Genomic DNA, 14,624 nt, shown 5'->3' with positions numbered 1-14,624 from the left:
TTCTTTCAAATCTAAGGCTGTCTCACATTTTAACCTGGTCTGTAACTGTTTCATACGCTCATAATATATATTTCCTTTAACTGTGCATGCAATGTCTTGTAGATAATGTATACCCTGTTCATTTATGTAACTGTACTTGTAGCCATGTATTATTTGTTTTACTCTGTGCCCAGGACATACTTGAAAACGAGAGGTAACTCTCAATGTATTACTTCCTGGTAAAATATTTTATAAATAAATAAATAAATAATTCATCATTAATTGCTGTTGTCTCCTGTCAGATTATCCATACTATCTGCATTTTGGATACAGTTTAGTCAGTGTTTTAGGTTATCACCCATAGGTGATAGGGTGACTATACAGACCAGGTTTAGTCAGGTTCACTCACCTTTACTTCAGAGGAGAGCTATATAGGTAGGAGGTGTATTCATTAGGGAAGTACCATAGACTGTTATAGTCTATGGGAACGGGCTTGAGAAAGAGGCTCTGTAGGCTCCGAAACGTTGCCCCCCTATATCACCTCAATTTATTCTTGTGTACAGTACTGTGCTTTTTTGTTTTTTTTTGTTACGTTTCCTTTTGTTTTCCCTCCTTCCCTCCTTCTCCCTTCATTGTTGCTAGCTTGTTCCATGAGATGTACTGTCTTTGCCTGTGCTGGGATTGACTTTGTAGCTGCTTTATTATATATCATTAGATTCTATTTTTGACAAATTTGTCTGCTTTTCCTCATTTGTGTGCTGTAGGCTATTAGGAATGGTTCGTCGGTCAGCGCAGTGCAGGAGGATCCTGGATCAGCCAGGATGTACCTCAGGGGCAACTCTTCTTAAGTTGTTCACACAGCAGACATCATAAAGAGATGATTTAACTGGTTTTATTGGTTCAGTACAGTCATCACAGGCTTCATACCCCAGGCTTGAGGCCTTGAGCACTCCTCCTCCGCACACCTTACTCCCTAATAGATCAAGGCCTCAGCCCACTCCTGTCCATGAGAGACTTACTGCTGTGTCCTCATAGCAGTCAGGGCAGCACAGAATCAACTCCCAGAACCCTTGCTCTAACCTCTAGAGGGAAACCCCCTCCTTCCCAGGGGAGTGGCTTGTAAGCCGGCCTCCTATCAGTCATAAGCCCCCCTTGTAATACCAGGCTACTCCTGAACTTTATTAGGTAACACACATATAACAATACAACCAGGCCCTGCAGGATTTGTTCCCAACACTGCCCACTCTTTACTGGGACTCACAGTGCTAGAGGGGCCAGGGAATTAGTAGCCCAAGGGGACTTGGCTACATATATAATATTCCAAGTTATATGTAGCACTAGGACTTTGTACCTTTTGTTCTATACAGGAGGTCACAATCCTAGTAGCACTCTTTTTAACACAATATATATGATTAGGTGGATTTGTGTTCTGAGCATACAAGGGTTGTGTGTGATTATATATACACTTTATTAAAAACACTATAATATTCTATAAAAACTTAATATATAAACATTCTAATATATCTAAAATCGACAATAAAGATACATACAGTAATGATGGGAACAAATAAAAAATTAGAATAATTACAGGAAGCCAGAATTTTATGGAAATACTAACCTAGATCTAGACCCATATTACTTTTAGGGGTATTATGCATATTAATACATCTGTGGGTATTGTTAACCCCTATAATTATAATTGCCTAATAGCATCTGGTAACTCAGCTTTGTCCTTGAGCTTCTGTTCTTCTAATTCTATACCTCTTCTCTCTGTGAACTATTACAATATTTAGGCTTTCAGTATCCTCCATCACACAAACGTACCTCTCCTCCCCTGACCTTTCTCCCTCTCTTTTTTTCCCATTTCAAAAACTATATCTCCAAATCTTCTTCGGGATATCCAACCATTACCTGAAGCTTAACCTGTCCAAAACAGAAATACTAATATTTCCCTCTTCCACTGTCACCAGAACGCCCAAACTCTCCCACTGGCAATAACACCACAATCTCATCAACACACCAAGACAGCTGCCTAGGAGTCATCTTTTACTCTGCACTCTCCTTCATTCCTCACATTAAATTCCTCACTAAGTCCTATGGTCTCCACCTCTGAAATATCACTAGAATCTGTCCTTTTCTCCTTCATGAGTTCATGACACAAATAAAATCCTAATCCACTCACTCATCGTGTCTCATCTTGACTACTGAAACCTTGTTAACATTCCTCTTGACTGCTTGTTCCAACTCCAATCCATTAAAAATGCTGCTGCCAAGCTCATCGACCTCCTTCACCGCTCCAATTCTGCTACTCCACTATGCTAATCCATACCCTGTCTTCCCATATCTTCTAGAATAAAATGTAAAACCCTAGGTCTGATTTACAAACCTCTCAATGATTACAAACCTGCTCTTCAGTCGTCATGTTATTTGCCCTGATGTAACTGAGCTCTGTGGATTTGCCCTTTAGTTTCCGTCACCAGACCATTCTGCTGTGGTAGTAGTCACACACAATATTTTCTTACTTGAGATTGGTGAATTGTTTTGGCGGATTTGGATTCGCAGTAGACTGGCCGGTTCCTTTGGTCCGTTGGTCCGTTCCTTTGGTTGCGAATTTCAGTGGATCAATCTAAAAAAGGGCGATTTGCATTTTGCAGATTTTTTATTATTATTATTTTTCCCTTATGAGACAGCATTGGATAATGTTTCACTGGTTTTTTTTTGTTTGCCTTCCTCATCTACTAGGTAACTATGTAAGAACTAGAGATGGACAAATCCGCCCAAATCTGTTTCCCGGATTTTTCGCTGATGTAACCACCAAAATACGTTTTGCGGAGTGAAAGAAAATATAGAACCCTTTCATTGTGTGATTGGCTGGCAAATTATTGGAAATAAGGACGAAGCAGAGGCATTGAACAAATTATTTGCCTCTGTTTTTACCAGGGATGAATCAATTTTAAAAATAGTGCCACAGAAGACAGCCGCAACCTCTATATTAAAGATAAATTGGTTAACTGAGGAAGAAGTTCCTAGGCAGCATGATAAAATTAAAGTAAATAAGGCACCCGGCCCCAATGGCACACACCCAAGAGTTTAACAAGAGGTTTTTTTTTTCATTTTTTTAATGGTTTCTCTGTGTATAATATGAGTGGTATTAGCCACTACCTGCTTCACATTACAAAGCCATTAAGCCATCCTCACACTGTGAGACCCAAAAGCTTGCTGGGAGTAAGTTTACTGGCAATGCACATCTATAAGTCTAGCTGTGCTGAAACAAAATATGTAATGTGTTAGGCACAAGCTTATAGGGATCCATGTTAAAATGGATATGAATCAAAAAGTGACCCAGTGTGAGTGTTTATTTGCATGTCATTACCCATTACCCTGGCTGCAGTGGAAGCATTGTATAGTATGCTAAGAGCTAATGAGAATGTGATAGAACATGAGGTAAGATTTCGCTGGATCATGCAACTGTAATACAGTTAATTTTTAAGTAGTCAGGAAGTGTACATGATAACATACGATACACCAGTATACAGTGTAATAGAACATTCAGTACATGTATATTTTCCATACTTCTTGTATAGTTAGTACTGTAACACAGTTATTTTCTCCTTTCCAGATTTTTGGTTAAAGGAGGTAGGCAGGGAATTCTTTCTTGGGGAGGAGGGGTTGTTAGTTGTTGAGAGTGTTGTTGGGAGAGTACTGTTAGGGAAAGGGAGCTGGAGGAGGGGCTTGGTGACTGTTGGGTGGCAGTGGGGGTGGAGAAGTGGCCCACCTTCCCCCAAACAAGCAAAATAAGCATGATGGAGGATGAGGGGTTTACTTGGAGGGGGTTTTGTTGTGTACTGATAGAAAAGGGAGTAAAAATAAAACGTTAAAATGTATGGTGATAGACATGCACAGACAACCAGCCATGACACACATACACAAGTCCCGTGCAGTCCTTGCGGGTGTGTCCAAATACTGAAATGCAGATTGGGACAGTTTAAGTAACAGAAGTGCAGATATGACAGAGGCAACATCAGTGGCATCAGAGGTATCACTGGCAGCATCACCATCACGGCATCTCACTGGCAGCTCCAGCATCAGCACCAATGACGATCCCAGAGATGCTGTTGGTGCACCACCCCCACCCCTTCTCCAGACACATCTACCAGGAGTTGTGGTTTTATATGACGCACCTCTTGCTGGTAACTGTCTTTTGCTAGTTATTTTCTATCCCTTGACCCATACCATAATTGTGCTTGCATGTGCACCGCTAATTTAATATCTACATGAAACAATGTTTATTTATTGAGAAAATGTGTAGTATAGGCAGAACTTCCTAGCGGAGATTTAGGCTGTATGTAGATGTGGGTGCACGGAAACAATGGAGAGACCGCTAATCCCTCTTAGACAAAATATGAAACACAACAAGTTTTCCCAGAGTTCCAAATAAAGACTATGAAACATGGTATATGTGCAAAAATAGAGTAATGCGTATTATCAAAACAAAAATGCTACAACGCAACCTGCTGCGATAAACAGACCAGTTTTTATACCTGAACACAGGCACAGCCTGAGGGTTAGAGGGAGGAGGAAAGGGAATGGGGAGGGGAAATGTGAAATCACTGACAAGGTGAGGAGGCAAAAAAACCCAGAAGGGAAAGAACATTGGAAGGAGGATGAGGGGGGCAACGTTTCGGGGTAAGCAACCATTTCTACTGGCCCTTTCCCATAGCCCCCCAAAAAGGACAATGGTACTTCCCTGCACCCTCATGTCAAAATCCCCCCTCTAAGGAAATAAAAACAGTAGCGACACACAACAAATTTTTAAGGTTTGTGCAAATAATCTCGCATAGAATTTGGTGGATCAGCAGGGTATAAAACATTTTTGAAGTGAACAACTGCCAGGTAGTGTTCACTAAATACAATACTCCAGTATACAGTACAAGAATACATTCAGCCCATGTAGAGTTCCATACACATTGTAGTGTAAGTAACACACTGATTTGTTCCTTTACCCTATAAGTTAATTGTACATGAAGAAGGGGAGACACACAGCATAGGGCCAGGAATCACCTGCAGGAAGGGCCAGACGGTTACAGTCTTCCTGTTTTTCTTTGATTTTAGAGTGACAGTGTGGGTGGGGTTATTGGGGGTAATATTGGGTAATATTGAGGGGTTGTTGAAGGTTGTTTGGTGGGGTGCTGTGAGTGAAAGGAGGATGTTGGTGGATTAGTGAGGGTTGTTGGGGGGTAGTGTGGGGGTTGGTGAGTGAGTGTGTTGGCTATATTAAAAAGGGCAGGGAGGTGGTGGGTGCACATGTGTCTGGTGTTTTTATATATTTTATCAATACAACTAAAAACTTTATTTTTTAAACACTTGCTGTGTGTTTAATACCATGTAAGGTAGGGGGGGTGGGGTGATGTTCTGTAGCTAGGGAGAGATTCAAATAAACCATTTCGGGAATGTTACATTACAAGTTAATAAACGAACTAAAATTTAGTTCAAGTTAATTAATTAACTAGTGGGAACTGGCCAAAGGCCCCCAGACACCTGTGGGACCACCTGAGGACTCCCGGACACCCACTGGGGGACACCTGAGGACCCCTGGACACCCACAGGGACTACCCGAAGGCCCCCAAACACCCATGATGACTACCCGAGTGCCCCCAGACACCCATTGGGGACCACCTGAGGGCACCCAGAAACCCATTGGGGACAACCTGAACACCCCTAGACACCCCTGGGGACCTGAGGACCCCTGGACACCCGTGGCCTCTGGTAACAATCATGTGGGGATAGAGGAGATGGGTATTAGTGTTGTTTGTTTTAAATGTTTATTGTGGGTAGCAGCTGTTTTAATATAAAATGTAATACTAGTGTAGACTAGCAGGTGGTTTCCGGGGTAGAACCTCATTGATTTAAGGTCCGGGGACCCTGCTTCCCGAGATACAGGCCCCGTTATGGGGTGCCTGTATTTTCTATGCATTTAAATGTCCCACGTCACGTGACCGTGGGAATAAAATACATAGGAGATACCGGCACTCCATAACAGGGCCTGTATCTCGGGAGCAGGGGGTCCCCGGACCTGAAGTCAATGCGGTTCTGCTCCGGAGACCCCCTGCTCATCTACACTAGTATTATATTTTATATTAAAAAAAATTGATCGCTGGCGAGATATGCACAGAGAGAGGCGGCTCTCTCTGTGCAACTGATCGCTGGATTTGGCCTTTTAGAGAAGCGATCATCAAGTAGCTGACTACTAGCCGTTTTGGGAATTTTGCTATCAAAGATAATCGATGCTTTCTGAATACCACGATAGCAAAGCTCAAAAAACAAGCAAATTAAATGGCCCAGCGATTTTTTTTATGAAAGCTTATAGCATAGGCCCCATAATGTTTGCATGGTAAAAAGGTCTTGCTTACTAAACTGATTCTGACAAAAATATAGAAATCTTCTATTAAATCTGACTTCTCGGGAAGGAATAAATTCAATACCTATTGAAACTATTTACAAGTGTAACTCTTCTATTTTACCTTAGACTGATCCCCCAACTAAAGTAGGGGCCTGAGTCCTCCTCCCTTACTTCTTACCCAACACACTAAGGTAAATAACGCAAGGATATTTATAATGTAATTATCTCTAGGCACCAAGATAACAATATAATCCTCAAACATGGGGATAATTCACCAAGTATACAATGCAATTAGATATAAACACTTCCCATACATACTGTGTAGGTATGTACCCGTGTCTCTCCTCATGACCACTCCACCCTGCATATAAGGGCCTGTGTACAGGTGCCAGCACATTGTTGGAGCTCTTAGTTAGTGGTTAGTGTTTGAATGTAGCAGGCCTGTGCTTCACAAAGGCTTTGGTACCTCTTTACTTGTCTTGTGATGAGGATTCCCTCATTGGATATTCACGCCTCCCGATATTAGGTAGATGGTTGCTCAGCTTTGACTTCGCTCCTGAAGTCGATCTGCGATGTCACCTACTGTCCGATGAGTTGTACTCCTCACAAACTTACTCCCGACCACTCCTAATTGCCCCAAGGTCGCTCAGGGTCGCACAGCTTTGCCCTGTGCTCTGTCAGAGACTCTTAAAGACTCCTATCCTTAGTACTTTCTCTCCCAAGTCCAATCTCATTGGCTGAGGCCATGTCCATCACAAGTCACATTCTGGGCAGGCCTTGCAGAGGAGTCAGGCAGAGGGCAGTGTGTGTTTCAGCTGCATGCACTTCCAAAGGGGGTTACACAAGCATATGGGAAGTTGAAATCAGTGTCTATAACAATGAGTTTTTAACAATCTAAAACCACCTGGATAAACAGCCCGGAGATTGCAAACAAATTACATTCTAAATATGTGATATTTTCATAGCATGCTCTTTTATAAAGCCTGCTGCTTTTAGCAATATTGGTTTATATAAATGATATTTAATATGAAGCCAGTTAATCTTAAAAAAAACTATTCGTACGTACTTACATAAATAGTATATGCATTATTAGTAACTATTCTGTATATGCTGAATAAATACAACAACAATTTAGTGTTTTATTAACAGAGCACACATTACACAACATTGCACCAAGCTACAGTCACGTATTACATTTTTTAGGCTTTTGAATTAGTGTTAGTTATTGTTTTACTTAACTAAAGAATTTCATGTTTTAAGGGACATAGAGACTATGGGGCCTATTCCCAAAGCAATGATAAAATCAGTGCATTTGTGCCCGATTTTGGGGCCTATGCAGAAAGATCTGGGGGAAAAAATTGCTGCATGTTTTTATTCGCCATTTTTGGCAGTGTTGCTATCATGGTATGCAGAAAGGCCCGAATACCAGTGATAGCAAAATTTGCACAAATGGTGAGTAGCCAGCAGCGATAGGATCGGCCCTCCGAAAAGGCCTTACCCGGTATTAACCGCTAAGGTAATGAAGGGGTTAAGTCCACATGCAACCTCCCCGCAAGGCCTAAACTCCCATAAAGGGCCAATTTTTGAGCTTATCGCCAGCTTCTTGCTGCTTAGTGAATCGCTATAGGCTTTTTTGGCGAGAAGCTGGTGGAAAGTGACTTTTCTGAGCTTTCTGCATAAGCCCCTTGGCATTTATTTGTCACGCTGTAAGACATGAAGCCAAAAATGGGATTCACTAAGAAGTGAAGACCATTTTTTTAAGGCCGATCAAAAAAATGCACCATCATCAGAGCTGTTTTTTGTATCAGTGCTATCGCGCTATAAATCCTATAGTGCGATAACTGATAGAAAAAATTGCATCCTGGAAGAGCTGCATGGAGACGCTGCGTTATGTTATGCCTGTATCCCCTTTGCTTTTAAATCTCCTACATCAACAGGGGATATAAATCATGCACAGAGGATACCCCAAGATACAAGCCCCCTTATGGGGTGCCGGTATCCCATGTGCTTTTAAATCTCCCGCGTCACGTGATCGAAGGATTTAAATCCTGCAGGGAGATACCGGCACCCCATAACAGGGCCTGTATCTTGAGAAGTATGGGGTCCCTGAGCCTGAAATCAATGTGGTTCAGCTCAGGAGACCCCCTGCTCATGTACAATATTATCAAAATCCCAATAACAATCATTTTTTTTTTTTTCAACTTAAAAATTTTTTATTTTTGAATTGTGTGAGTACATACATGTCATGCATTCATGATAAACATTGGAGGGAAACGTGCCTCCTGCAAGTGGAAAACATGCAGCATGTGTAGTATCTGTATACTTTGGACAGACGGGGAGACAAACAGACTAACCGACAAACTACATTTAGCTCCCAGCCGGGAGGGGGAGATGGAGGGGGGGAGGGGGGGGTGGGAGGGGACCTCCGACCGAGGTTCCGCTTCTAAACGTGTGACCGCTGGCTCTCTGCATCTGAGAAAACCGAGAGTCCGGTGGGCAACCGTTGTACCTCACACTCTCTGTCCACCTATGAACTGCGTGTGCTCGTGGACCGTCGAGGTGTCTCAGGGCCTCTTTAAGGGAGAATGCATTTTACGTCTATCAATGCCAAATCGTGGCCCTATCTACCCCCTGTATGTCTGTCTGTGCCAACCATGGTGACCAGACTTTTAAGAAATTTGTGCCAGTGTCATTGACCAGACTCGTCAATTTCTCCATCTGGCAAACTGACCAAATTCGATTCCTGATCTTTGCGATTATTGGGATTTCATTTTGTTTCCAACGTGCTGCGATCTCCCCCCTCACCGCCGTTGCGAAATGTACCGCCAGTTTATTTGCTCCCCTGGAGAGACCTTTTTGCGGCCTGTTCAAAAGGAACCGCCATGGGTCTACGGGGGTGGATGTGCCGAGGATCCTATTCAGCCAATCATTAACTGAATCCCAGACCGGCGTAAGTTTGGGGCAAGACCACAGCATGTGCAGCAAGTCTGCTTGTTGTCCACATTGTCTTGGGCACAATGGGGAGTAGCTGGGCAGAAATTTAGCTAATTTAGTGGGGGTGTGGTACCATCTCATCATAACTTTATATGCATTCTCCCTCAAAGTCGTGCACATTGAGCTTTTTGAAGTCGCCGTCACAATTTTTGTCCACTCCTCTACATCAATTTCCTCCCCTAAGTCCTTTTCCCACTTAATCATGTATCCTGTTTTGTCCGTCACTGTCTTACTAGAACCGATTACTTCCCTGTACATCTGCGATGTGAGTCCCTTGGTGGATGTCCCCAAACGACAGAGCTTTTCAAAATTCGTCATTGGAATGTGGGGCTGCACTGATTGATAAAACGCTCTGAGCTGGAGGTATCTAAAGAACTCGGCGTTGGGAATGTTTTGGTATTCTTTAAGTAGATCGAATGTCTGAACGCCTCGTAATCCCCCCAGATCTATTAGCCTGTTTATTTTGCCTTTTTTCCAGATAGTAAAGTCTGCGCTGGTCCGGCCCGGAGCAAAAAGTGGGTTATCCCAAAGTGGGGTCATACCTGACGCTTTATGGGTCAGACTACATCTCATACGTGTGGCCTCCCAAACCGAGAGTGAGTTGGTCATGGAGGATAGCGGCATTTTGGCACTAATCCGTGCCTTTTTGGGAAGCCAGATTAAATGTTCCAGAGCCACAGGGGAGCAAAGCTCCTTTTCTAGGGCGACCCATCTCTTTGAGTCTGGATTCGTGTGCCATTGCACGATTTGGCATAATTGCGCCGCTTTGTAGTAGGACAACAAACAAGGTACCGCCAGCCCTCCTGCTTCCGTGCGTTTACGCATAATTTGTTTTCCCACCCTCGCTTTCTTGCCTCCCCAGATAAATTTATCTATAGCTGATTGAAGTGAGAGGAAATCCTTCAATCCTATCGGCACTGGGAGGGTTTGGAAGAGGTATAGGATGCGTGGAAGCAGGTTCATCTTAACGCAGTGGATCTTTCCGATCCACGAAATATTGTGGGTGGACCATCTTTTGAGGTCCCCTCTCAAAGTCTGTGCCAATTTGGGATAGTTTGTCTGATATAGCGAATTATAAGACTTGGTGACGTTGATCCCCAGGTATCTAATGTTTTTCGGTTGCCAATTAAAATTGAAATTTATGGCGATCAGCTTCTCCATGTGCGTGGGGAGATTAATATTCATAGCATCAGATTTGGACTGGTTTATTTTGAATCCGGAGATCATGTTGAATCTCCCCAACAGGTCAAAAAGGTTTGGCAGAGAGGTAAGGGGTCTAGATATAGTCAGGAACACGTCATCCGCATAGAGTGCCACCTTATGCGACTGGTTTCCAATGTCTATACCCGTGATGTCTTTGCTGTCGCGTATGTGGGCGGCCAGTGGCTCCATACACAAAGCAAAGAGGAGAGGGGAGAGCGGGCAGCCCTGTCTTGTTCCGCTCTTAATTTGGAAGGGGTCCGAGACGAACCACTGGTGGGTAACCCTTGCCAACGGATTCTCGTAGAGGGCGAAAATTGCCTTTGTTAATTTCTTTCCCATCCCAAACGCTCCAAGCGTGGCCTCAAGGTATGGCCAGTCTATCCTATCAAACGCTTTTTCTGCATCCAGACTGAGCGCCATAACTGGTATTGATCTGGCATTGGCTATTTCTAACAGATCAATGATTCGTCGAGTATTGTCTGAAGACTGTCGACCCGGGACAAACCCGACTTGATCTGGGTGCACCAGTCTGGGTAGGATGAGACCCAATCTATTGGCCAGGAGTTTGGCGTAAATTTTAATGTCCGAATTAATCAGGGATATTGGTCTGTAGCTTTTGCAGTCCAATGGGTCTTTTCCCTGTTTGTGTATTACCGAGATGGACGCTTGGAGCATATGTTGGGGGAAAGGGGTGCCTCCCAGTACTTGATTAAACATGTTGCGAAGGAACGGGGTTAAGAATTTTCCGAATTTCTTATAATAAAGATTCGAGAAACCGTCGGGACCCGGGGCTTTAGAGGGTTTTAGGTGTTTGATAACCTCCAATATTTCCTCCGTTGTAAAGTCACTACCCATTGCCTCTCTGTCCAACCTACTCAGGCCCGGTAGATTCGAGCCCTTCAAGAAATCTTTCAGAGCTTTGTCCGTGCCAGCCGAATGGGCTACTTTGTCCCTGTCATATAGTTTCGCGTAGTATGTTTTGAACTCCGCTACAATTTTTTTGGGGTTGGCCGTGGTGTCGCCTGACTCCAGCCGTAGGGCCTGGATATTATAATTACTGGTTTTAGCGCTAATCATGTTAGCCAGCAGGGTATCTGGTTTGTTTGCTTTTTCAAAGAATCTTCTCTTAGACCAACTTAACGACTTCTCCGCCTGAGAGGCCAGGAGTAGATTTAGTTTAGTCTGAGCGTCGCCAATCAGTTGGCGGGTGGCAGGGTCTGGGGTGATTTTATATTTATCCCACAGTGTCTTTAGCTCCGAGTGTTCTTTCCTGATTTTAGCGTTGCTCTCTTTTTTCTTGCGGGCCGCAATACTAATCAGATTCCCCCTTATTGTTGCTTTGTGTGCCTCCCAGAGGGTTATGTGGGAGCTAACGCTTCCTTTGTTTTCTCTAAAGAATGTTTGGATTTCGTCCCCAATCCTGATCTGTAGATCCGGGATTTTTAAAAGGGATTCATTTAATTTCCAGTTTGCTCCTGGCCTGTCCAGTCCTATCTGTGTGCACCGTAGCTCTATTGTTGCGTGATCAGACCACGAAATATCGTGGATTCCCGCATGGGCGATCTTTGGGACCAGTCTACTAGAGACAAAGAAGTAATCGATTCTACTGAATGAGTCGTGTGGGTGTGAGTAGAAAGTATAGTTTCTAGTGAGGGGATGGAGTTCCCTCCAAATGTCGACCAGCTGAAGATCCCGCAGTCCCTGTTCGAGGGCCCTGGATCCAGGATCCGTCCGGCATCTGTAGGGACCTGAGCGATCTACGGCTGCGTTTGATACTGTGTTGAAGTCTCCCCCTATGATTAATGCACCTTTAGCGTGTTTGCGGATAGTTTCAAAGGATGAAGCGAAGAAGGCCGGGTCTTGTCCATTAGGGGCATATATTACGGCGATCGTGATCGGTTGCTGGTTAATGGACCCTGTGAGTAACAGGAACCTACCCTCCTTGTCCTTCTTCACCTCATCCACCACCAGTCCCACCCTATTATGTACCAGTATTGCTACTCCGCGTTTTTTCACCCTTGCGGACGCTAGGTAAACTTGTCTGTATTGCTTATCAAAGTATTTGGGGAAACTGGTGGTGCTGAAGTGTGTTTCCTGTAATAAACAATGTCCGCACCCTTACGTTTATAGTCAGTGAGCGCTATTTTCCGCTTACGCGGGCAGTTCAGCCCCTTGGCGTTGTGTGAGATAAATGTTAATGACATGATGTGCGTGTGTTCTCACCTCTTGTCCTGTGTGTCTTAGGTTGGGGTGTCCGGTGCTCTCCGGGAGTACTCAGCCTCTCTGCAGTGTACAGCGGTGCGCTCAATGTCAGCGGGTTGCCTCCTTGGCCAGAGGGGGGGAAGGGCAGGGAGAACACATATGGGACACAGGACACATAAAGGGAAAAAAACAACATTGATATGAACAACAATGTGGGTGAGGCAATAATGGTCCCAGACCACCGCCCCCACCTTGCCTTCGGGAAGGTGGAACTCCTCCAGCGCCCCTGGCTCCCTCCTCCCCTCCACAGGGCTCCTCCGCTCCATCCTCTCCCAAGGACTTTCTCGGCTACCTGGGCATCCGCCCCGGCCCGAGTCTGTAGACGCACAGTGACGGCCAGACTTAAGCCCCCGCCGGCAGACAAATTGTACCATTATGTGCGTGGTATCTCTTGCCATGAGCTATCCTCTAGCACTTCTAAAGAACTGACTCTACCGTCAAACCCCCCCCCCCAACTTATTTGCGTTCCTAACTAAATAACCGAGCTTACCTCCAGCTCCCCTCCCACCCTATAACTAACTCGAAACCCCCCCCCATAGTTTTTATTCGGTCCCCCTTGACCTCTTATTCTGCCTCCCGTTGTCCCCTTCTGGGGCCTTGCAATTGTTTTCATCATGCAATCAACATGCAATCTTTCTGTGCCTAACTCCCAGTCTACTCCCCTCCATGCCCCTTCCCCTTCCCCTCTGCGTCTCCTCATCACATCTCATCGCCTCCCAGCTCTCTTTTGTGGCAGTGTCCACATCTCCCGGTGGTGCTCCTCTCCACTATCTGCTTCGGACCTGTATTTCCCCCCTCTCATTCCCCCTCCTTCCTCCCCTTCTGCCCCTCCATCTTCCCCCTCTTGCCCTCCTTCCCCCCCCTCTTCTCCTCCTTTCCCCCCCTCTTCTCCTCCTTTCCCCCCCTCTTCTCCTCCTTTCCCCCCCCCCCATCTTCTCCTCCTTTCCCCCCCCTCTTCTCTTCCTTTCCCCCCACCTCTTCTCCTCCTTTCCCCCCCCTCTTCTCCTCCTTTCCCCCCCCTCTTCTCCTCCTTTCCCCCCCTCTTCTCCTCCTTTCCCCCCCCCCATCTTCTCCTCCTTTCCCCCCCTCTTCTCCTCCTTCCCCCCCCCTCTTCTCCTCCTTTCCCCCCCCTCTTCTCCTCCTTTCCCCCCCCCCTCTTCTCCTCCTTCCACCCCTCTTCTCCTCCTTTCCCCCCCCTCTTCTCCTCCTTTCCCCCCCCTCTTCTCCTCCTTTCCCCCCCTCTTCTCCTCCTTTCCCCCCCCTCTTCTCCTCCTTCTCCCCCCTCAGCACCTCCTTCCCCCCCCTCTCCCCCTCCTTCCCCCCCCTTTCCCCCTTCTTCCCTCCCCTCTCCCCCTTCTTCCCTCCCTTCTCCCAGTCTGGTGTGTCCCCGTGTCACTCTTCGTCTCGGGCATCCTCCTCCTTGGGCCTCTCCAGCGCTCCTCTCGGCCTCCGTATGCTTACGCTGCGGCTCCTCCCCCTTTGGTCAGTGTCGCCGCCATCTTGGAGGGTCCCGTTTGTCTCCCTGCAGGTCTTCTCGCGGGATTTTTCAGCTCCTTCCCTGTGACGTCACCAGGTACCGCCCTCAGCCAAATGATCAGTCGGAGAGGAACCAAGATGGCCGCCAGACGTGGAACACTGCTGCTGGGCTGCGTAGGCGGCTTGGAGGTAAATGTAACTTGGAACAACCGGTTCCCCAGACGGCTCTCAACATTAGAGCCTTAACGCTGTAAACTGTGATAATGTCAGGTGAGCCGGTTTACCCTTTTGTCGTGGGTATATTTTCTTT

Source organism: Ascaphus truei, chromosome 4 (genome assembly GCF_040206685.1).
Source record: "Ascaphus truei isolate aAscTru1 chromosome 4, aAscTru1.hap1, whole genome shotgun sequence".
NCBI classification, from domain to species: Eukaryota; Metazoa; Chordata; class Amphibia; order Anura; family Ascaphidae; genus Ascaphus; species Ascaphus truei.
The sequence above is the reverse complement of the archived record's forward strand: the minus strand, read 5'-3'. Positions refer to the sequence as shown.